Below are 26,148 nucleotides of genomic sequence, written 5' to 3'. Positions count from 1 at the left end.
TCATCCTAGTGACAGCATGATCCATTAGCCAACATGAAAGAACTCGGGGTGAGGGTACTTTCTGATGGCTTAGCTTTGCTGCCATTACAGTAAAATTCATTTCCATACATATTTTTATTCCCCAGGTTTCCATCACTGTAAACTGGAAAAACCTGATATTTTGGCATGTGTGGGACCTCTTACTGGGCCGTGCTTTGTCCTCAGTCCCATAGATCCTCCTAGGATCTGAGGCTGGTTATAAGTGTAGAAGCAATGAGAGGTCATGGAGATGGGTGTTGAAAGAGGACCGTCATTCCCCTGCAAGGTCACTTACATCAGCAAAGATCACTGCAGTATCTTCAGATAAGGGAAAACTGCTCTCTTTGCTCTCTTTGGAGAGGAGATGAAGAGCTATTTCTGTTAGAAGAGGGAGTTCAGCAGAATTCAGGTGTCTAAGACCTGCAGCTTCTTTCTATCTGCCCAAGTTTTCAGGACCCCATTATTTTCCCAGTCAATATCTTAACTTTAACATAAGAGATCTCTTAAAGCTATGAATTTAATTTGCATTGTAATTCAATCACCTACAGATTCAGATTTGGGGTTTCGTTTTCAGAAATAAAAACCTGCATGAAGAGGAGAGGAGGATTTCCTGCAGAAACATTATGTTTTTTGCCTTCTTACTTGAGTCAAGATGAGAGAATTTTAAACTCAGAGATGATCATTTTCTTGCTCCGAGCTCCACTGGTAGACAAAGAACTCCATAGTCTTTATTCTGTTTCTTTCCATGATGATGTTTGATGGATGGCAGCAATTTGGTCACCCAAGCCTTGACTTTGATAGGCATGCAATTATGGGTGACTTCAGGTCATAATTTAAGTGACTTTTGCCACTGGATATCATAGAATACTATTGTCTCGTTTACTAACAGCAACAGGGTCACTCATGCATTTCTTTATATCTAATCAAAACAGAGGGGAAAAACGTCAGATTAGTGTAATATCACTTGTATGTGGAATCTATAAAAATGGTATAGATGAACTTATTTGCAAAGCAAAAATACAAGCACAGACATAGAGAATAAACTTATGGTTACCCAGAGAAGAAGGTGGGATAGGATGAATTGAGAGATTGGCATTGACATATATACACTACTATGTATAAAACAGATAACTCATGATAATAGACTGTATGGCACAGGGAACTCTGCTCCATGCTCTGTGGTGACCTAAATGGAAAGGAAATCCAAAGAAGAGGGAATACATTTATACGTGTAACCGATTCACTTTGCTGCCCAGCAGAAACTAACTCACCATTGTAAAGCAACCATAATCCAATAAATAGCTAATTTTAAAAAAGTCAGAGTCCCCTCCCTATGATCTTGTTCTTCTGAAACCACTTTCAGTACTAAACTGGAACCAGCAGTAGTCACTCAGTTAAACCAACCACTAAAATACCATGGGATTTACCGTAGAAATTAGCACTTACATACTTGCAGGAGGAACCAGGAAAGTGACAATCCGGATGAGCGGAATCAGAATCAGAAAAAGCCAGTAACACAAAAGCCAGAAGCTTTAGTGTTAATGTTTGGGTCAAAACTCATGGGAAAATTCCTCCAAGCAGAAAATCCCCCAAAGTGTCTGTTTTAAGCAACATTGCAAAGATGAGTTACACTGAAGGGGAATTTGAAGGGGGAGCTGGTGGAGAGGTTTGTAGAAGCTGCCGCCTCTGTGGGAAATGCAGTCGAGGATTTGGTGGTGGACTTGGGTTACTCTTGACTGACATAGCCAGAAGCTGGGAGAAGAGCTTAAAGCTGGAGCCCTTCAGGCACTTTTACCACCTCTGTCACTGAGGCTGGATGGCCTTAGCCCTGGAAGTTATGGGAAGGCTATCCTGGGAGATGTCATTCCCAGCCTCAGGGGAAGTGATAACACCACACTGACAAAACACAAGCCAGCATATAGGCAGGCAGTGGAATGTGGCTACTCTGTGTCATCATTTTACAAATTAGCAAGCAATTTAATATAATAGACACAGTGTAATATTTGTTTTGTTCCCATTCATCAGGGTTGTCAAGAAGGGCAATACATTCGCAATTTGGACTCCTCACTCCATTACAGGATCCTAGAGATTTTACTCAGTTCTAAGACACTTTACCCTGTTCTCAAAAAAGAGATACCCGCTGTGGCCAGTCGTCTGGCTGCTCTCAGGGCAGGGTATAGGTTTCTCAGAGACAGGCACCTCTCAGTGCAAAGTTTTACCATGGGGACATCCATCTTCCTGGTGGCCATGTTTAGGAACTCTACACTTTTTTGATGAAAGTGAAAGAGGAGAGTGAAAAAGTTGGCTTAATACTCAACATTCAGAAAACTAAGATCATGGCATCCGGTCCCATCACTTCATGGGAAATAGCTGGGGAAACAGTGGAAACAGTGGCTGACTTTATTTTTTGGGCTCCCAAATCACTGCAGATGGTGACTGCAACCATGAAATGAAAAGATGCTTACTCCTTAGAAGGAAAGTTATGACGAACCTAGATAGCATATTAAAAAGCAGAGACATTATTTTGCCAACAAAGGTCCGTCTAGTCAAGGCTATGATTTTTCCAGTGGTCATGTATGGAGGTGAGAGTTGGACTATAAAGAAAGCTGGGCGCCAAAGAATTGATGCTTTTGAACTGTGGTGTTGGAGAAGACTCTTGAGAGTCCCTTGGACTGCAAGGAGATCCAACCAGTCCATCCTAAAGGAGATCAGTCCTGGGTGTTCATTGGAAGGGCTGATGTTGGAGCTGAAACTCCCAAGGCTTTGGCCACCTGGCACGAAGAGCTGACTCATTGGAAAAGACCCTGATACTGGGAAAGATTGAGGGCAGGAAGAGAAGGGGACGACAGAGGGAGAAATGGTTGGATGGCATTGCCGACTCAATGGACATGGGTTTGGGTAGACTCCGGGAGTTGGTGATGGACAGGGAGGCCTGGCATGCTGCGGTTCATGGGGTCGCAAAGAGTCAGACACGACTGAGCAATTGAACTGAACACTTTTTTCCTATGTGAGTAACTGTTTGGGGCCCTGCTTAGGAGGAGTTTTGTGCTCTCTGTTACAGGGAGTCTATACTTCTCTTCGCCAAACTTGTTTACGTCAAGAAGCTTCCTTCTTTAACCATACAACTCTATAGCGTCCAAAATGTCTTCTCTCCGGAGAAATTCAGCCTCATTCTTTTGAGAGACTTGAGTTTCCAAAACCAAAGAATATATACAACTGTCTTTATAGGCATCCTCTCCTTCTGTCAGCAACTCTTCTGATTCCCCCAAATTGGAAGGTTATCTTTCTCATCTGTTACTTTTAAAAAAATAAAACATAAGTGAATTTCCTAATCACTCTTCTTTTTAGTAAATAGTAATAAATATCTGTTGACTAAACTGAGAAGGTTATTTCAGCTAGATTTCTTAGAGTTTCTGTATTTGTTTTTTTTGCATACTAACCTTAGAAAACTTTGACAGACTTTGATAAAATTTGGAACACTTTCAAAGGTTATAGGAAAAAAATTTAAGTTTGATTTATGGTTTGATGGGGCTTCCCTGATGGCTCAGTGATAAAGAATCTACCTGCTAGTGCAGGAGACATGAGTTCAATTCCTGTATCGGGAAGATCCGGGATAGAAGATCCCCTGGAGAAGGAAATGGCAACTGACTTCAATATTCTCGCTTGGGAAATCCCATGAACAGGGAAGCCTGATGGGTTACAGCCCATGGGATCACAAAAGAATTAGACCTGAGTTAGCAACTAAACAATAAGCAACAAGCAGTGGTTTGATCTTTGAGGATGAATTTTCAAACTAGCTTATATTTTGTAATGTGAAATGGATTTCAAAGATACTTGATATGTAGGTAGATATTATGATATTAAGTGATTGGTTTGTGAAGACTTCTAGTTTGTGATTTGAAATCATACAGACTCTCTTTTTTTTTTTAAAAAGCTGTGATGAACTCGTCTTTTTTAGAAAAGCATTTATTTAATTTTGACTGTGCTGGTTCTTCCTTGCTGCGTGTGGGCTTTTCTCTAGTTGGAGCAGGCAGGGCTTGCTTCACTGTGGTGAGTGGGCTTCTCATTGCAGTGGCTTCTCTTACTGCAGAGCATGAGCTCTAGGGTGTGCAAACTTCAGTAGTCATGGTGCAGGGGTTTAGTTGCTCTGTTCATGTGAGATCTACCCAGACCAGGGATCAAACCCGTGTCCTCTGCATTGGCAGGCAGATTCTTAACTCCTGGACAACCGGGGAAATCCAGACTCTTTGGAGATACTGTGTATGTAATTGTGTGTGTGTGTGTGTGTTTACCTTTGTGTTTACTCGTATCAGTATAAGGGAAATTACCTGTCATGGAACAGCACTAAATCTACTCCTTACAGTCTGGTTCAGCACAGAGCACTCTTGTATTTTGTCAGTATTACCACAAAAGACTCTCCAGATTTGATGTCACCACTGGGGAGTTTTGTATCCTCAGGCTCTGAACAAAGTGATAAATAAAAGAAGAGAATGACAGATGGAGGACACAGTATTATCTTCAATATTGACAGTGGCTTAGAGGATGTGGCTCCGGTTCTAGTTAGCAAAATGACCTTACTAGTTCTGAACCCCAGAATTAGAAAGGCTGATGCCAACAGACTCACGCAGTGTTGGACCAAGCCAGACACATTGCCTCCACCCCTACCTGCCTCTACCCCCATCATAGGGTAGAGGACTCTAGACTTGTCTCAGGACAAGCTGCCTCCAAAAAAGGAAGAAAGAGAGAGCTGGGCTTAGCATACCCAGATTATTATTCCTAAATTCACCAAGAAGTTGAAGCTTTCCAGCCCCCTTAAGGTGGAGTGATTATGAGTGAAGCTAGCAGGAACACTGAGTTGTCCTCTTAGCAAAGAAACCTAAAGACCAGGGAATAAATTTTATCTCCTAATACTATCAGATTGGGAGGATTATAAAGATAGTGAGAGACTTAATTCTTAGGTAGGTTGATAAGGGGTCTAGCCCTCGAAGAGGAAGGGCTCCAGGGCCCTTGAGGAGAAGAAAGGGACAGATTTTTTTTATATATTGCTTTGTCTTAGACATATAAGACATTTTTCTTAAATATCGAGTTGTAAAAAAGAATAAAAAAAAAATATATCGAGTTGTTAGGACAACAATCTTTAAGACTAACTTTCTTTAAGCCCAGAGCTCATGATTACACTGGTTTTCTAAAACCAGTTCAAGCTGGTTTTAGAAAAGGCAGAGGAACCAGAGATCAAATTGCCAACATCTGCTAGATCATTGAAAAAGCAAGAGAGTTCCAGAAAAATATCTATTTCTGCTTTATTGAGTATGCTAAAGCCTTTGACTGTGTGGATCACAATAAACTGTGGAAAATTCTGAAAGAGATGGGAATACCATACCACCTGACCTGCCTCTTGAGAAACCTGTATGCAGGTCAGGAAGCAACAGTTAGAACTGGACATGGAACAACAGACTGGTTCGAAATAGGGAAAGGAGTACGTCAAGGCTGTATATTGTCACCCTGCTTATTTAACTTAAATGTAGAGTACCTCATGAGAAATGCTGGACTGGATGAAGCACAAGCTGGAATCAAGATTGCTGGGAGAAATATCAATAACCTCAGATATGCAGATGGCACCACCCTTATGGAGGAAAGTGAAGAAGAACTGAAGAGAAGACCTTTCTATTGTTGATAACTGAATAAACAGGTATCTAAGGCCTTGATAAGACTAGGTGAGTGGGGCACTCTCCGTCCCCCTTCTGACATCTATGTGAGAAGCTTTCTCTATCCTTTTTAACTGTAATAAAACTTCTGCCATACAAAAGCTCTGAGTGATCAAGCCGGGTCTCTGATCCTGAAGCTAAATCTAATTCAGAAATCACGAATCTGAGATCTTTCACCGTAAGCTGTCAGTAGCTGGGTGGTTGTTGTTCAGTTGCTAAATCATGTCTGACTCTTTGCAACCCCATGGACTGTAGCATGCCAGGCTTCTCTGTCCGTCACTATCTCCCAGAGTTTGCTCAAACTCATGTCCATTGGGTCAATGGTGCCATACAACCATCTCATTCTCAGTCACCCCCTTCTCCTGCCCTCAGTCTTTCCCAGAATTAGGATCTTTTCCAATGAATTGGCTCTTTGCATCAGGTGGCCAAAGTTTTGGAGCTCCAGCTTTAACATCAGTCCTTCCAATGAATATTCAGAGTTGATTTCCTTTAGGATGGACTGATTTGATCTTGTTCTCCAAAGATATCTTTGTTGTTGTTCAGTCGCTCAGTTGTATCCAACACTTTGTGACTCCATGAACTGCAACATGCCCGGCTTCCCTGTCCTTCACTATCTCCCAGGGTTTCCTCAAACTTATGTCCATTGAGTCAGTGATGCCATCCAACATCTCATCCTTGTCCAAAGGTAACCATGACTCATCAGATTGCTTCAGTCTATTCTTTTGTCTGATTCCTTTAGTCCCTGAGACTATTGGCTGCTAACCTGTTATAAAAATTCAGTGGGGGTTTGGTGTAGTAGGCATGTGTATGTTGGAAAAGTTGTCTGAATCTAAAGTATCCCCTCATCTACTTTCTGTTAGAAACTACTGACTTAGATTGCAAATATGCCAGTTTATATTCCCCTGTGGCTTTCATGAATCTTCAATTTCTGTTGCTCATCTAATTCTGACTCAGCACTTCATGGACCCTGCAGGTTTGCATATGTTATACTTTTCTGGTCCTGGAGTTTCACCCTGGCCTCAAGCACACTGCTGTCCCTATGACAACCAAGCCTAGGAGGATGGAAATGAGGCATGGACACGCTAGGGAGAGAGTTGCTGCCTTTACAGCTGGCCCTGATTGGAAACAGAACAGTTGGCGGCTGTAATGCTCCAACGTCAGGTCAGCAGCTTGAAGCTCTGAGCTGCCACCAAACCAAAGGACTTCTCTGGACCGGGTTGGAGCACACCAAAGAGGAAAGGATGAGATTTCACAGGGCATATGAGAAGGACATTTGTTTAGTGAATGTTTGAATGTGTAGCAAAGAGTGTCTTATTCAGGGCTCATGAACTCGCTGATGCATTGGGAAAAGAATCGAATTTGATGCCTTTTGTGACTTAGACTCTCTAGTTTGGTCCTGTCACTCTCTTCCTTTTGCCATTTCTTTTTAAACTAGGCTGCAGTCCATGTTGATGTTATCTGTTCTGACCAAAACCCATTTGAGTTTGTTGCCCCAGGTCTACTGTGAACTTGAGATTTTTTAAATAATCCAAACTCTTGATCCTCCATCTGTAGCCATCTTTGGCTTCCTTGGGGAAAGATCTTTAATTTCTCATTGCTTAGTTCCTCCCTAAACCTCCATATAATCCTAAAATGCCTTGGCAGTGAAGAGTCAGTCAGTTACCAATTAGGATGACATTGCAGTTTTTATTTTATTTTAAAAATCTTCTTTCTTTATTTCTTTTAAAAATATTTATTTCTTTTTGGCTGTATCAGGTCTTAGTTGTGGTGTGTAGGCTCTGTAGTTGTGTTGTGTGAACTTAGTTGCCCTGTAGCATATGGTATCTTAGTTCCTGGACCAGGGATCAAACCTGTGTTGCCTGCATTGGAAGGCAGATTCTTAACCACTGAACCACCAGGGAAGTCCCCAAAACCATGGTGTTTTAAATTCATAGAACATAGTACACTCTCATGTTATGGGCTGAACTGTGTGTGTTCCCTGCACTATCCCCTGCCCCCCTGCCCAAGTCCCCATCCCCTTGATCTATCTGTTAAAGTCCTAACCCTCAGTAACTCAGAATGTGAGTATATTTGGAGACTTTAAACAGGTACTAAGTTAAAATGTGGCTGTTAGGCTGGGCCCTAATCCAGTCTTATGGGTGTCCTTGTAAGAAGAGGAAATTTGGACATGTGAAGGGTGTGTGTGTGTGTGGGGTGTTCCCAGGTGGCTCAGTGGTAAGAATCCACCTGCCAATGCAGGAGACACAGGTTTGATTCCTAGGTTGAAAAGATCCCCTGGAGAGAGAAATGGCAACCCACTCCAGTATTCTTGCCTGGAAAATCCCTTGAACAGAGGAGCCTAGTGGGCTATACAGTTCATGGGGTTGCAAAGAGTTGTACATGGTAAGAAGGCCACCGTCTGCAAACCAAAGGGAGAGGCCTCAGAAGAAACCAACAGGGCTGGCACTTTGCCCTTGAACTTTCAGCACCAAGAATGTGAAAAAATAATTTTCTGTTATTTAAACCACCCAATCTGTGATATTTTGTTATAGCAGTCCTAGCAAACTAATACAAACCATTTTGTGTAGGAACCTCCCATTCTGCATGTATCCTAGTGGAAGGAGAAGAGGAAGATTCTAGTATTTTTTTTTTTTTTTTGCTTTTATCCACAAAAAGCCTTATGTAACAGTGTCTCCATTTGTGCCAAACAGCCTCTCTTCTTTTTTTAGTACATGTCACTAAGCAGACTGTATTCCAAGTTCTACTCTCCAGCGCCTCTTTTTTTTTGTTTTTGTTTTAAAAAGACTATTTATTATGATATATAACTGCTAGTTAAAGACAATCTAGTACATTCATTGGTCTGCCTGTCACTCAAACCGAATGGCCCAGATACAGTGCAAACCTGAGGGACCCCAAAGATAATCTAGGTAAAAAGTAATCTAGGTCATCCGGCCTCATGATTTTATTTCCTTTTTTCCCTATAGGTTCCTCTGCCCATATTGTATCCAAAATGAAGTAGAGGGATAAATATAGTCACATGGAATCTGTGGAAGCTAAGCATGTACAGGGGGATGCAGGAGAAAGCTGAGCAAACAGATAATAACTTTGATCGACTTGGACAGTTATCTGGGCACCTTGGGTAAAACACTCCTGTGTGCTGTTTATGGCATCTTGTAGATTTTTAGTAAAAAATAATATAATTGTTGATTTCAAAAAGAAAACTGCATCTCTTATTTCAACATAGCATTTTGGTTCCTTCATCTTCAGACCTTCCTGTTATTAAGATTATTAATTTATTCCCTTAGCAAACACTTTGAAAGCCTTATGTGATTCTTGACATTGAAGATTAGAAAAGTATATGATACCTATGACCTGCCCTCAAGAAATTACAGTCTGGACAGAGGAGACAAACACATAAACAGATAACTGCAGTGATGTGTGTTAGGTCACTTCAGCGTACACAGATGATTCTGCATTAGTAGCTGCCAAAGAAAAACCGCGGGCATTCTTTATAGAGAATATTGTTGATATCCTCAATATAAAGATCACTCTAGATGAAGGAAATCATCCCTGAATATTCATTGGAAGGACTGATGCTGAAGCTGAAGCTCCATTACTTTGGGCACCTTATCCAAAGAGCTGACTCGTTGGCAAAGACCCTGATGCCGGGAAAGATTGAAGGCAGGAGGAGAATGGGGTGACAGAGGGCAAGATGGTTGGATGGCATCACTGACTCAATGGACATGAGTTTGAGCAAGCTTTGGGAGATGTTGAAGGACAGGAAAGCCTGGAGTGCTGTAGTCCATGGAGTTGCAAAGAGTCGGACATAACTGAGTGACTGAACAACAACTAGATGAAGATCTAAGAAGATCTTCCTCTGAGGAACCATGATGAGTTCCACTCCCTCTTTTACTTTGATGGAAAGGAAATCCAGAATGAAATTTATAATGCAATTTTAGTAAATTTATAATGTGGATTGGTAGCTGAGAAACCCCCTCCTCCTTTCATCGTCCCCCAAACACACACATACAGGCACTAGGAAGAAAGAACTTGGACTAGGCTTTCTTCTTTGTCAGAACTGTGTGAGAGGATGAGATGTGTGGGGTAGGATGGGAGAAGTAAGTGAGGAACACTGGGTGGGGCCGAGGTTGATGGGAGGGAAAGTTAAGGAGTTAGGACCTTGGAAAATCTGGTTTCTCATGTAGGATGAGAGAGCTGGAAGGTTGGGCCAAGGGCTTAATTTCTGACTCAAGGGCTCGTCCCTTGCCTCTCACCCAGATAGTCTCTAAAGCTTTGAGGGGTGCTTCCTTGATGGCTCAGCAGCGAAAGACTCTACCTGTAATGTAGGAGACACAAGAGAGACGGGCTTGATCCCTAGGTTGGGGATCCCTTGGAGGAGGAAATGATAACCTATTCCAGTATTCTTCCCTGAAAAAATCCCATGGACAGGGTTGCAAAGAGTCAGACACAACTAAGTGCCTAGACAGACAGAAACAGAGGATTTGTGACCTTTGCAAGGGCCCCTTCTATAAAGAGCTGTTTACATTGGTGAGGCTAGAGTATTTCCTTTGGGAAAGACAAGGGCTGTGGCTTTAATTCTGGTGGAGAAGGGATATCCTCTCAGTTCAGTGATGAGTGGCAGCTTCCTCTTGGAGATTCCCAGGCTGAGAGGAGCATCTACTCAGAGTCCTTACACAGTTGAGGAAACAAGGTCTGTCCATCCATAAAAATAGTTCTCAGCAAACTTTGTGGGATAGGAAAACCAAAGGTGCTTCTTTCCTGGGCCAGGACCTTAGGGCTTGACTGGAAACAGAAATCTCCTCATGATACTAGCTTCTCATTATGTGTCCCCCAAATCCATCTCTCATGTACCAATTTCATATTTTTGCCCATTTTACATTGAATACTTGTGCTGCTGTTTTTTTTTAAGAGCAGTGCAAGTATTCAATTTTTACTTACTGTTTCTGTGACTAAGCTCATTTTGAAATTCTAAAAAAAAAATTAACTTTGTTCTGAGTAACTAGTACTTGTGAAACCACAGATTCTATGTGCTGTTTTTTTAATTATTGTTTTATTATTATTTACTATTATTATTGTATTATTACTATTAATATCTTACTATTAATATAATACTTAATATTATTATGCATAGGCTTTTCTCTAGTTGCAGTGAGCTGGGGCTACTCTTGCTTGCGGTGCGCAGGCTTCTCACTGCAGTGGCTTCTCTTGGTGGTGGTGCGTGGGCTTCGGGCATGTGGGCTTTAGTAGTTGCAGCTCCCAGGCCCTAGAGCACAGGCTCTGTTGTTGTGGCGCACAAGCACAGTGGCCCAAGGGCATGTGGGATCCTCCCCGACCAGGGATTGAACCCACATCCCCAGCATCGACAGGCAGACGCCTGTCTGCTGCACCACCAGGGAAGTCCTGTGCTGTATTTTTAAAAATGCACATAAAATACAAGTAAAATTTAAAAAAAAGTAAATTTACATATCACTTAAAATCTCATGTACCAGCTTGAGTAACACTATCATAGTGTATTTATTTAAATTTTTTTTGGTTATAAATGTAAGAACTGCATTTTCCTAAGCTACCTTAGTTCCTGTGTGGTGGATGCTGATGAGAGCGCATATAGGAAGGAAACACGGGTACCAGTGTGATGCTGTCAGGATGGAATTGGGGGTCTTGGGGTAAGTCTCGTTGGCTTCCCACCAATAGAAACCCTTTCTGGAGTTGGAGGTCCAATCTCATTTAATGATGACTCTTGTGCTCCCGATTCTCATGGCCACCTGCCCCCCACCCCGGGTTATTTGGGGGGTTCTGCCACAGTGGAACTTGTCCAAGGAGCTCATCCTTGATTTTTCTGACCCTTAAGTGAAAACCTACGAATGTGTCACGTTATCTGGAAGAACACACAGGTTGGCATTTCTAGGTACCAGGGCTGCCAGATTGCCAGGTTTACATTTTCTATATTTTTATGAAATTTTGGCCTACTTTTGACTATATTATTTCAGGCCTGCCTAGAAGAACTCATGCATAAATAGACAGGCTTGTTTTTGCCTGAATCACTATGGTGATTGCAAAACCTTTTCTCAGCTTTGGCTGGAGACTCGGGGTAAGAAGGGGAGGTTTGGAGTCTGCCTGAGTCAATCCGTGTACTTCTTTCCATCCCTTAGGCCCCCTCTGGCAGGACCCTCACCTGTGGTTTCTTTACCTATGCCAGCCAACTTGCTTACAAAGAGACAGAGCGGCTTCTAGGAGTGAAGTCTTTTTCAAAAAGCTTTCAGAAGCAAAAATAGCCCATTTCTTTTCTGTGAGGACCCAGATTAATCGCTGATCTCTCTCTCTCTCTATTTTTTTTCCATTTGCAAAGTTCAATTGCACCTTTCCTCACAAATGTGGTCTGAACGTGCACAGCTTAGGGTGGCCTAGAATTGTCACTTATGGAAAATAAACTGGAAAGGAAGTTGGCTTAAGAAATTGAGAAGAAGCAATGGGCAGTTCATTTTAGGACCATAATTGGCCAGTGTTCCCTCCCAATGTGTGGCGGCGAGTTTTACTGTTGTACAGCAAAACCCACAGATACATTTCCCAGGCGATTTCTTAGAGATATTCCATGACCGCCTTGCCAGCTAAATACGATGCACATTGAGAGCTGGCTGCTTCAAAAAGCCCAAGATTTTGTACAGTAAGATTAAGAACTGTAACATTTTCTGTGAGCCAAACAATGGGAGGCTTTCCTTTTGGAGGAAGCACATTTTAATGGCAGACGAGGAAGAATAACCCTGCATGTTTATTTTTTCAACAGTCAACCTGAACAGATTCAATTCAGCTAAAAAGCATTTGCCTTCCATTTGCATTAAGCCATTTCTTTTCTCCACTGTGAATTGGCCATACCCCTCTGCATCACTTTCTTAAACCGACTTCATCGGCTGATGCTCTGGGATATCACATGCTTTTATTTATTTATTTATTTCTTCCATTTATTGTTATTAGTTGGAGGCTAATTACTTTACAATATTGTAGTGGTTTTTGTCATACATTGACATGAATCAGCCATGGATTTACATGTATTCCCCATCCCGATCCCCCCTCCCACCTCCCTCTCCACCCCATCCCTCTGGGTCTTGGAGAAAAGGGAACCCTCTCACACTGTTGGTGGGAATGCAAACTAGTATAGCCACTATGGAGAACAGTGTGGAGATTTCTTTAAAAACTGGAAATAAAACTGCCATATGACCCAGCAATCCCACTTCTGGGCATACACACCGAGGAAACCAGATCTGAAAGAGACACGCATGCTTTTAGAGAAGTAGAGAGATGGAGCTTTTAATTCTGTATACAGCAGGGGCCTAACTCAGAAGGGGATGGTGCTCTCCCTCCACACCTTGACCTGCTGATCACAGTTGAAATGAAGTTGGCATCCTCTGTGGTCCTGGGTTGGAATTTTAGCCTCCATCTTGCTGCAGCAGCCTAGCGCTCGTTCTGTGGGTTCTGAATCACTGCGTCATGTAACACAGTCCCTAGAACTATCTGAAACAGCAGTATCATTCTTTTTTTTTTTTTTTTTTCAGATTATGGTTAGTATTTTTAGCAATAAAGCATTTGTTAAAAATTCATTCTATTTATTTATTTACTCTCTTTGGCTGCGCTGTTGCTGTGTGCAGGCTTTCTCCAGTTGTGACGAGTGAGTGAGTGAGTGAAGTTGCTCAGTCATGTCTGACTCTTTGTGACCCCATGGGCTGTAGCCTGCCAGGCTCCTCTGTCCATGGGATTTTCCAGGCAAGAATACTGGAGTTGTTTGCCATTTCCTTCTCCAGGGGATCTTCCTGAGCCAGAGAACAAACCTGGGTCTCCTGCACTGCAGGCAGACTCTTTACCGTCTGAGCAACCAGGGAAACCTGATGACAAGCAAGAGCTGCTCTCTAGTTGTGATGCTTCTCGTTGGGATAGCCTCTCTTGCTGCGGAGCACTGGCTCTGGGGGGCATAACTTCAGAAGTTGCTGCACAGGGGCTCAGACGCTCTATGGCATGTGGAAGCTTCTCAGACCAGGGGTGGAACCCGTATCCCCTGCACTGGCAGGTGGATTCTTAACCACTGGACCACCGGTGAAGTCCTCATCCTTGTTTCTTTTTAAACAAGAAAAGCAAAGCATAGATAGGTTAAGCAACTTGCTCAAAGTTTCACAGCTTGGAAGTACCTGGCTCTGAAACCTGTTTTCCTTGCACACTGTTGCAAGCATTGATGGAAGTAGATGGTAATTTCAAACACGGTGTTCAAAGTACCCCTGGCCCCCAGATGTCTTTTCCTGTGCACCTGACCAGAAACTCTCCTTTAATCAAAAGACAGGCTTTGTCCAAAATGAAAATACATTCATAGATACAGAGAACAAATGAATGGTTGCCGGAATGGAGGGGTGTGGGGGCCAAATAGGTGAGAGGATTAAGAAGTACAAATCTCCAGTTATGAAATAAGTCACCAGGATGTAATATATAGAATAAAGAATCTGTAATACAGCATACAATATTATTATAGTAACTTTTTGTATGGGGACAGGTGGTTACTAGACTTACTGTGATGATCCTTTCATAATGTATGCAGATGTCAAATTGTTGTGTAGTACAATTGAAATGAACATAGTATTGTACACAACTATGTTTCAGTAAAAAAATAAAAGAAATTGTGAGAAGGGGAGAGGTATATGGAAACTGTCTGTGCTATCCGCTCATGTTTCTCCTGTAAATCTAAAACTGTTTCAAAAGATAAAGTATTTTTTATTGAAATATAGTTGACTGACAATTTGGTGTTACTTACAGGTGTGTAGCAAAGTGATTCAGTTACACACACACACACACACACACACACACATTGTGTGTTAGTCACTTAGTCGTGTCCAACTCTTTGTGTCCCCATGGTCTGTAGCCCAGCAGACTCCTCCGTCCATGGGATTATCCAGGCAAGAAGACTGGAGTGGGTTGGGTTGCCATTCCCTTCTCTAGGGGATCTTCCCAGCCCAGGGATCAAACCTGCATCTCCTGCATTGTAGGCAGATTACTTACCGTCTAAGCCACTAGGGAAGCCTATATATATATATATATATATATATATATATATATATATATATACTTTTTCAGATTCTTTTCCTTTATAGGTTATTACAAAATATTGAATATAGTTCCCTGTGCTGTACAGTAGGTCCTTCCTGGTTATCTATTTTATATAAAGTAGTGAATATATGTTAATCCTAATCTCCTAGTTTATTCCTCCTCCCTTTCCCCTTTGGTAACCATAAGTTTGTTTTCTATGTCTGTGAGTCTATTTCTGTTTTTTAGATAAGTTCATTTGTATCTTTTTTTCCCTTAGATTCTATGTATAAGTGATATCATATGATGTTTGTCTTTCTCTGTCTGACACACTTCACTTAGTATGATCATCTCTAGGTGCCATCCATGTGGCTACAAATGGCATTATTTCATTCCTTTTTAGGGCTGAGTAATAGTCCTTTGAACATTTGTTTATAAAACACATTGTTTTTATCCATTCATCTGTTAATGGGCATTTAGATTGCTTCCATAGTTTGGTTATTGTAAATAGTATTGCAGAGAGAACTGGGGTGCATGCATCTTTTCAAATTATACTTCTCTCTGGATGTATGTACAAGAGTGGGATTGCAGGATCATATGGTAACTCAAAAAATTAAAGTCTTATTTTTTTTAAAAAAAAGGCATCATCTTTAGCTGGTTCCTGAAGGCTGTCTGCTTTATTGACATCTACTTTTTCTTTATTGATTATGCCAAAACCTTTGACTGTATGGGTCACAACAAACTGTGGAAAATTCTTCAAGAGATGAGAATAGAAGAGCATCTGACCTGTCTCCTGAGAAATCTGTATACAGGTCAGGAAGACACAGTTAGAACTGGACATGGAACAACAGACCGGTTCCAAATTGGGAAAGGAGTACATCAAGGGTGTATATTGTCACCCTGCTTATTTAACTTATATGCAGAGTACATCATGAGAAATGCTGGACTGGAGGAATCACAAGCTGGAATCAAGATTGCTGGAAGAAATAGCAACAATCTCAGATATGCAGATGACACCACCCTTAGGGCAGAATGTGAAGAAGAACTAAAGAGCCTCTTGATGAAAGAGGAGAGTGAAAAATTTGGCTTAAAACTCAACATTCAGAAAACTAAGATCATGGCATCTGGTCCTATCACTTCATGGCAAATAGAAGTGATGGAAACAGTGTCAGACTTTATTTTTTGGGGCTCCAAAATCACTGCAGATGGTGGCTGAAGCCATGAAATTAAAATACTCTTGCTCCTTGGAAGAAAAGTTATGACCAACCTAAACAGCTTATTAAAAAGCAGAGAAATTATTTGCCAACAAAGGTCCGTCTAGTCAAAGCTGTGGTTTTTCCAGTGGTCATGTATGGATGTGAGAGTTGGACTATAAAGAAAGCTGAGCACTGAAGAATTGATGCTTTTGAACTGTGGTGTTGGAGAAGACTCTTGAGAATCCCTTGGACTGCAAGGGAATCCAACCAGTCCATCCTAAAGGAGATCAATTCTGGGTGTTCATTGGAAAGACTGATGTTGAAGCTGAAACTCCAATACTTTGGCCACCTGATGTGAAGAGCTGACTCATTTGAAAAGACCCTGCTGTTGGGAAAGATTGAAAGCAGGAGGAGAAGGGGACGACAGAGGATGAGATGGTTGGATGGCATCACGAACTCAATGGACATGAGTTTGAATAAACTCCGGCAGTTGATGATGGACAGGGAGGCTTGGCATACTGCAGTCCATGGGGTCGCAGATTCGGACACGACTGAGCAACTGAACTGACCTAAACTGACCTGGAGGCTGTCAAAGACTCTTGTTTATACCCAGTGTTTGTGGTTAGATTTATGATGGTTCTCAAGCTTGTTCTGGATGCAGTCATCAAAAAGTCATGGTGCTTTTCTTGTGTAATACAATGAAATATGGTTATATTAGTTTTCCAACTCTGAAATAATTAGTTTTTGAGAAATGAGGGAAATAGTAATTAAGTATTAATTACCAGTGTGGAATGGAGGGAACAGTTTGGAAAACAGGGGTGAAAATGTGACTTATCTGAATTTGTTTTATGATTTTGTCTTTGAAATTTTTTTTTTTTTTGCTATTATTAAGAAGTTATTTTAGTCTATATTTTTAAAAAAATGGTTGAAAAGTGAAAGTCACTCAGTCATGTCCAACTCTTTGTGACCCCATAGACTATACAGCCCGTGGAATTCTCCAGGCCAGAATACTGGAGTGGGTAGCCTTTCCCTTCTCCAGGGGATCTTCCCCACCCAGAAATCAAACCAGGGTCTCCTGCATTGCAGGTGGATTCTTTATCAACTGACCTATTATTATATATTAATTTAATTAATAAAATATAAGCTGAAAAACTTTTAAGATTTCACTAAAAAATATTCTTGATTTATAGGCAGGTCTAAGTATGTTTCCGCTATCCTCTTGAGATGCATGTCAGTGTAACTGTCTTTGTACATTAAACCCCAGCAAGATTAAAGGTTTAAGAAAGAAGTCCAGATACTAATTTTTGCCAAGTTTTCAAGTCATACTGTCTTTGTCCCTTATGGTTTTTAAAACCAGCTTTGTTTAGATATAATTCCTGCTCCATACTTTCTACCCACTTAAAGGGTACAATTGAATGATTTTTAATATAGTCACAGGACTGCAATCATGACCACAAAAATCTATATTAAATGTGTATAACACTTCTAGGATCATTTTTCTTGTTCACAAAATACATAACTTGAAAGTTCCTTTGGTAAAAGTCTGTTGGTGGTAAGCTCCCTCAGTTGTTGTTCCTTTGAATGTATCTTCATTTTACTCCCATTTTGAAGTGATAAGTTTTGCTAGATTTACAATTCTGGATTGACAGTTATATTCTGTCAGGCTCTGAAGTTAGTAATGCTCAGTCTTTGGCTTCCACTGTTGCCAACGAGGGGCAGGTTATGGGTATAATTATCATTCCTGGTAAATGACCTGTCTTTTCTCTCCATGTGCTTCGATGTTTCTTTTCTTGTTTTCAGTATTCTGTAGCCTTTTAAAAAATACCCCAGTGTGTATCTCAAGGTCTGTCCTATTTGGTTTATGTGCAACTTCTTATTTGTGTGTGTGTGTGTGTATATGTGTGTGTACAGTGTATATACACTTTATCAATTCTGAAAATTTTTACACTAGTTGTATCTTCAAACCTATCCCTTCTGTGCTTTTTCCATTTTGTTTCTAAAAATCATTCAGAAGCATTGTTTAATCATGTTCTTATCAAAACAAAACCTGTAGAAAAGTTCACACATCATACATCTTGGCAAATTATCACTTGGTTATCCATTTTATTCATTTATTTATTTAAATTTTTTAAAAATTTATTTTTAATTGGAGGATAATTGCTTTACAATATTGTGTTAGTTTCTGCCATACATTAACATGAGCAGCCACAGGTATACATATGTCCTTTTCCTCTCGAACCTCCTTCTCATCTCCCACCCCATCCCATGCCTCTAGGTTGTCACAGAGTACCAGTTTTGAGCTCCCTGCATCATGCAGCAGTCTCACTGGCTGGCTGTTTTGCGTGTGATGATGTGTATGTTTCCACGCTCTTCTCAATTCATCCCTCCCTCTCCTTCCCTTCCTGTGTCCACAAGTCTGTTCTCTATGTCTGTGTCTTCATTCCGCCCTGCAAATAGGTTCGTCAGTCCCTGTTTCATTTTAAAATGTTCTCTTCTTCTGGGACTCAATTGGATTCATGATAGACTCTCATTTCTCTGTCCTTTCATACTGTTCTTGTTTTCTTTCTGTGCAGTACTCTAGGTAATGTTTTCATATCTCTTTTCCAGTTTACCAACTTGCTCTGTTCTGATGCCTCACCCATTCACTGAGACTCCATTTTTACCCTATTTGTGTCTTATTCCTAAATGTTGATTCTCCCTTAGTTTTTCATGGTGTTTTCTGATCATTACTTCCTTAATCGTATTTTGGCCCAAATACTTTAAAAGATTGTAACGTTTTATACATGTTCATTTATGCTGTTGTTTTTTTCAGTCATTGAGTCTTGTCCGACTCTTTGTGACTCCATGGACTGCAGCACCCCAGGCTTCCCTATTCTTCACCATCTTCCGGAGCTTGCTCAAACTCATGTCCATTGAGTCTGTGATCCCATCCAGCCATCTCATCCTCTGTTGCCCCCTTCTCCTACTGCCCTCAATCTTCCCAGCATCAGGGCCTTTTCCAATGAGTCAGCTCTTCTCTTCTGGCCAAAGTATGGTTTATGCTTTGTATCTAATAATTATAAAAGCCAAGTCTTTGATGTCCTAAAACTGTTGTCTGTCTTTTCTGCTCATACTTACAGTGGGTTGAATGGCCTCTATTTTGGCCATCTCTGATTCTGAGGTATCATTATTTTGAACTTAAATTAGATCCTAAATCAGGGATATATTTCTGAATTTTTTTAAATTTATGTCTCTTATAGCCTGTATTCCTTGACAGGAATATTAGCTCCCCAAGATCAGGAACTCTATCTTATTCACACTGTATTTTCAGTGTCCTGAACAAGATCTGATAAAGAGAAATTGCTCCATCTTTGTGTATTTTCTCATCCTGTCTCTCCCCCTACCCAACACACATGCACATGCTCATACTTTGTCATGAGCTACCATTGATTCTGCTTCCCAGGTGGCTCAGTGGTAAAGAATCCGCTTGCCAATGCAGGAGATGCACATTTGATCCTTGGGTTGGGAAGATCCCCTGGAGAAGGAAATGGCAACCTACTCCAGTATTCATTGTTCATGCCTAGGAAATCCCATGGACAGAGAGCCCTGCAGGCTTCACTCCATGGGGTCACAAAAGAGCTGGACACAACTTAGTGACTAAACAACAGCAGCAACCATTGATTGTAATTCAGTAATGCTGCTCTAAATTCACTTGTTTGGTCATATACATATAGTTCACTCAGCTTCTAAGATGGGAAAAAGTGTGCCAAGTATTTTCGGGTCATATTTCTTTATATTTTTCCAATTTATGCCTCTGAGATGTGTGCTTTTAAACATAAGTTACTATCGATTCTGGATCAATAAGTGCTTGAAATTGCAAGCTAAAGATGTTTGCCCTCATGGCTGAAAGGGTAAATACAGTTGAGAATTCTTTACTTAATCCTGAAAATAATTTCACGTGTTTTCTGGAGAGACTTTTCTAAGTCACAATAAGTTATTAAGATCCTCAGTGTAAATGAGCTAGGGAACAAACATTGCCTTATTAAGCTTGGAGTGATTTAAAATATAAAGCTTGAATCCTACAGTCTTGAAAAAATGTTTGTGATTAAGTGGACTGCTTCAGGAGCACAGAGAAAATATAACCAAATCAATAATGCATTTATAAAACTGATATTTACCCAGGAATTTTTGTATTTAATCTCTAAAACAAGAGATTTGAAACAGTCTTATCAGGCTCACGCTTAACTTGGAATTGAAAATTATAAATTATTTCTCATTCTGAAGTCTGAACTTTGTATGTTACATCTTCTTTAGGCATTTATAAAATGCCTATGCAGAGTAGTAAGTTCAGTTCAGTCACTCAGTTGTGTCCAACTCTTTGCAACCCCATGGATTACAGCTCGTGAGGCTTCCCTGTCCATCACCAACTCCTGGAGCTTACTCAAACTCATGTCTATCAAGTCGGTGATGCCATACAACCATCTCATCCTCTGTTGTCCCCTTCTCCTCTTGCCTAATCTTTCCTAGCATCAGGGTCTTTTCTAATGAGTCAATTCTTCACAGCAGGTCGCCAAAGTATTGGAGCTTCAGCTTCAGCATCAGTCCTTCCAATGAATATTCAGGACTGATTTCCTTTAGGATGGACTGGTTGGATCTCCTTGCAGTCCAAGGGACTCTCAGTCTTCTCCAACACAGTTAAAAAGCATCAATTCTTTGGTGCTCGGCTTTCTTTATGGTCCAACTCTCACATCCATACATGACTGCTGGAAAAACCATAGCTTTGACTATATAGACCTTTGTCGGCAAAATAATAAGTTGAGTCTCAGAAATTAAGCATTTTTCTCAATTTAATTGCTTGCATACATAGGGCACTTGACAATAACCTCCACACTATAAAGTAGGCACTAACTTCATTAAGGTCATAAAAGATAATGATAATAAGAACCCTGGGATGAATCCCTTAAGAAAAATCGTTAGGCCACTAGGGAAGTAGATTTAGGGAAATGATTTTAGGAACTGAGTGCTATGTACGTTATTAATGAATTGTATGGTAGTGGTGACAGGATAGTCGCTGAATCGTATCCGACTCTTGTGACCCCATGAACTGTAGCTTACCAGGCTCCTCTGCCCATGGGATTTCCCAGGCAAGAATACTGGAGTGGGTTGCCATTTGCTCCTCCAGGTTATCTTCCTGAGCCAGGGGTCAAACCTGTGTCTCCTGCATTGGCAGGTGAATTCTTTACCACTGAGCCACCAGGCAAGCCCAATGAATTGCATGCTTACCTTCAAAGTATCACTCATGAACTTGTAACCTGTTATCAGAAGCAGTGTTTACTTGGAACATAAATAGCTTTATAAAACATTTTGAAGACCCTGCGAAGATCACAAATGAGTTAAGTTTCTACCTTTTTCTTCCCTGAAAAATGTAAGGCCATTGGAAATTCTAGTTCTTCACTAACAACTGTGTGTTCTCTGCATTTCATCCAGTGAGAATGATTTTATGGAACCACTTTTAAAAGAAGAATTTTCAAGCCTTTGGAGAACTTCCAGATCCTTTGGGTACTTAACAGGAAGGGAGTCAGTGACTGAATTATCTGTGTCAGTGCTTCAGTGCTCTCTCATCCTCATTTTGGAGTCTCAGCTTCTAACACTCTTCCTGTTGCTTCTTCCCTCGTGCTTTATTCTTCCTGACACCTAGAGTTCAGGTGATGAGGACAGATTGAAAGTTTCTTCAGCTCACACCAGGTGAGCAGTGTTTGAAATAGTCTGCAAGGAGACATTACGCATTTCTGAAAATATCAAGACTCTTGGGAGAAGTTTCAGCCTTGGAATAGTAGAGTAGGGAATCATATCATGTTTGGTTTCATGAGTAATGACATGCTTAAGATACTTGTGAAAATTCAGGAAATGCTTATTGAGTGAAAGACTTATTTTTAAAAATTTATTTATTTTTAATTGGAGGATGATTGCTTTATAATCTTGTGTTTGTTTCTGCCATATATCAACATGGATCAGTCTGAAAAACATATTGAATGAAGTTATTACATGTGGAAAACAGGATGCGGATGTAACTGACTACCTTGATGTCAGATATAAAGTAAAGCAAGTGTTTTTTTTTTGCTGTTAAATTTGTCTTCCAGAATTTTATTCAGAGATTAAATCTTTAGACCAGAAATTATAAATGAATGAAAAAAATTTTGCGAACTGAAACAAGGAGCCAGTGTAGGTTGGCTTAAAAAATACACCGAGTGAGTATCAAGTTTGTAACTCTACAAATGACTAATGAAATCACTGCCACAATAACACAGAACTGAGCCTGGAGAATATCCAGGTAGACTTGATTATATTACATTTCCTTTATATAATTCTCCAAACCCAGCTTGGCTTCCTTTCCATTCAGATATTTCCCTCTGGATGGGATTCAGTTGTGCTTTTCTGAGTTGTCGTCATATTTGCCTGTTAGAGTCCCTTAAAGGACCAAGGTCTCTTTCTTCAACACTTTCAGGCAAATGAACCTTTTATAAGATATTAGGCTGCTGATAAAGTCTCCTCTACCCCTCTTTCTTTTGTGTTGAATGTACTGAGGTTTTTCACTCTCTCCCTCTAAGTTCTTTTCCTTCCTTCTGAGGCACATAGAAATATGATACAGGCCTATTACCTTCCAGCCAAATGTACTGGAAGAAATTGTTCAAAGCAAAATGTGCATGAAAGGAAGGATCATTATGAGTACTGACATCTACCTCCCATGCTTGGTGAACAAAGAAATGGAATTCATAAGCAAAAAAAAAAAAAATAAAGTTTTTTGATGTGGCACTTCAGTGGCAGCTTCATTGGTAATTATGGGACATTAAAGGGTTCAGTAATTATCACCATTATTAATAATAATGCCACCTGAACAACCAGTCACTCTAACCCAGTCATCTGGAAGAATCATGGCAGCCTCTTATCTAATTATCACTTCGATAAAACTGCTAAACCTTTTTTTCAATAACTAAAATAAAATTATTTTGTAACTAATGCTATATCTCCATCATTAATGAAACATTACTCTGAATTTGGGATGATAAAATAGTAATGATAACAACAACAACAATAATAGCAGCTCCTGTTTGATGAATGCTTCATGTGTGTCAAGCACAAGGTTAAATGATTTACATGCATTGTCTCATTTGTTTTTCTACTTACAAGCCCTCAAAGTAGGTATTATCTCCATTTTACAAGTGAAAATTGAAGCTTAGCAGTTTAACTTGCCCAAGGCCACTTAGCTAATACGTAGAGGAACAGAAACCTCAGTCTGTATCTGATGGCACAGTCTAGTCTTTTGGCCACATTGCTGTTCTGTGTGTGTGTGTGTGTGTGTGTGTGTGTGTGTGTACACACGTGGTGGGATTGTCCATATACCCAGCTGTACCACATTGCTATTCTGTGTGTGTGTGTGTGTGTGTGCGCGCGCGCCCGCACGTGTGTGTACACACGTGGTGGAATTGTCCATATATCCAGCTCAACTGATCGTGAAATACAGTAAACATTTGTTACCACTGGGACACTTGCCATGGCTGGAACAGGTTTAAATCTAAAAGACACAGCTTTGGTTGCTGTGTAATTTCTTATGGGCACCATGTCTTTGCCTTGGAAGATGTCATCAACCACTTGATGATGCCAGCTGGGATAACCAGTTATCACTAATTAGGACCTTTCCTCAGGCATCTCTCTTTGAGAACTTTAGAGATACAGACATATAATTCAGCAATTATGTTATAGAGGTATGAAGAAACTTAACTGTTCCATCTGTATGTTTATGGTTTGTCAGTGTCCGTATGCAGGTGTTTCAGTTTCTAAGAACTATTGTTTTGTTTCACTGATGAAAAATCTGATGTACAGGCAGTTTAAGCAAGTTACCCTAAAGTGTACAGATTATAACTGGCAGAGCTGGGGTTGCAATCAGACCACTATACCACAGAGCACATGACCTATTACGGGGGAATCAGTGGTGAGAAGAACTCTCTAACCCTTAGGAATGTGGAAGAGAAAGATATAAATAGCAGTCCTCTGCTTTAGTCCATAAATACCAGTGAATTAATTTTCCAAGTCATAGCTTCATTGTGCAATAGAGACTTTCAATAGGTTGTGAGGAAACTTTGTTCCTTGTGATAATTTGCTTATTGGTAAAGTCTTGGGGCTTCCCAGATGGCTCAGTGAGTAAAGAATCCACATGCAATGCAGGAGACACAGGTTTCATCCTTGGGTTGGGAAGATCCCCAGGGAATGGCAACCCATTCTAGCATTCTTGCCTGGAGAATCCCATGGACAGAGGAGTCTGGCAAGCTATAGTCCATAGGGTCGAAAAGAGTCAGACACAACTGAAATGACTTAGCATACATGCGGAGTGTTGAACTATTAAAGGTGAGGCTGACAGTAGCGCCTGCTGAATCCCTCCTTTAAGCTTAGCATGGCTTGAAATACTACACCTGCATAATTTGTGTCAAAAAAAAGGACTTTCAAGCCAGAATTTCCCAGATATTTAGCTTAGAGTAGTGGCCAATAAATATTTAGTTTGTGCTGCTATTTTTCCAAATCCATTCATCCCTTATGTGAGTGTGGATGGTTTGCATAACCCAGATAAAACAAACCTTGCATGTCTTCAAATGATATCTTTAAATCAAATACTCTCATGAGGTATCTTAGTGTGTTTGGGCTGCTGTAAAAAAGTACTGTAGACAAGGTGCTTATAAACAAGGGAAATTTATTTCTTATGGGTCTGGAGGCTGAGAAGTCCAAGATCAAGGTGTTGACAGATCTGGTGTCTCATGAGAGCCTGCTTCTAGGTTCATGTGTCCTTACTTGGTAGAAGAGGTGAAGGAATCTCTGGACTCTCTTTACCAGGGAGAGAGTCTTTACCAGGACTCTCTTACCAGCTACATCCTCATGACCTCGTGACCTCCCAAAGGCCTTGCCTCCAAATACCATTGCACTGTGAATTTTTTTTCAACATATGAATTTTGAGGGGACACAAACATTCAGTCTACAATGTGAGGTCAAATTATAAATAAGGCAGTGAAGATGAAAAAAAATACAAAAAAACAAAAACCAAGAGCTAAAAGCAAGGGTAGAGATCAAGACGTGTAAGTCTTGATAATTGTGTAAAGACAGAGTTTATTACTTCATTTATTTATTTCCAAACTCAAATTGTCCCACAAAAGATTCGAAGTGGCTTATACAAAATGCATAAACAAGCATGTTAAAAACAACAAGAATTTTTAAATTAAAATATCAAGTAAATATACATTAGGAGATCAAGGCAAAATTATAGGCAGGATTAAGAGTTTGAGGTAATGATGCATCTGAGTCAGTTTTTAAATTGCTGTATATGAAAAGGTAAGAGTTTACACTCCTGAATTAACTACATTGGGTATCTCTACCAGCTAATTTGTCTGGGTAGATGCAGGCTTCATTGGGCATTCCAGTATAATTTTTAGTACATGTGTGTGTTACAACATTGCTCTGAAAAGCACAAGCCTACTCATTCACAGAGCAAAAGCTGGACAGACATAAAATCAAGAGATGATGTCACAATCTTAGTTAAAACATCCTTTCAGCCTCATTTTTTTTTTTTTTTTTTTTTTACTTTTGTAGACTGGGAATTTTCCACTGGAAACTGCATTGTGATTGGGAGTGCAATAGCAACACGGACTTAATTAGCTACTGTGCATTTGCCTGCATTAGACATTGTCAGAAGGATTGGCAGTGGAATGATTCAAGTGGGTGCTTACTGGGAACCACCCACACTCCCCCACCTACCTCACTATGGCCATCAGTTCCACCACCAGGCTGGCGGGACTTGAGGAGCCACCAGTGATCACTAATGGAAAGTACTTTGTGTTCCTGCAGTACAGTCAGCAGACAACTGTTTATTACTGTTGTTGTTATCTTTATCATTATCATTATTTTTGAATGGAGTCAGGAAGGAGGAGGAGATGAGGAGGAGAATGGGGATAGGATGACGATGGTAGATGTCACACAGGAGAACAAAGAGGAGGAAAATAACAGCTCGAGGGAGGAAGCACTGATCGAAGGAGAATAGAAAGGGAAAGAGAAAAACCAAGAATGAGATCGAAACTGATGGGAAAGAAACAGATTTGCGGGGGAGAACCAGAGACACAATCAATTTGACATCTCTATTTGTCCCAGTATGA

Source organism: Dama dama, chromosome 22 (assembly GCF_033118175.1).
Source record: "Dama dama isolate Ldn47 chromosome 22, ASM3311817v1, whole genome shotgun sequence".
Classification (NCBI taxonomy): domain Eukaryota; kingdom Metazoa; phylum Chordata; class Mammalia; order Artiodactyla; family Cervidae; genus Dama; species Dama dama.
The sequence above is the reverse complement of the archived record's forward strand: the minus strand, read 5'-3'. Positions refer to the sequence as shown.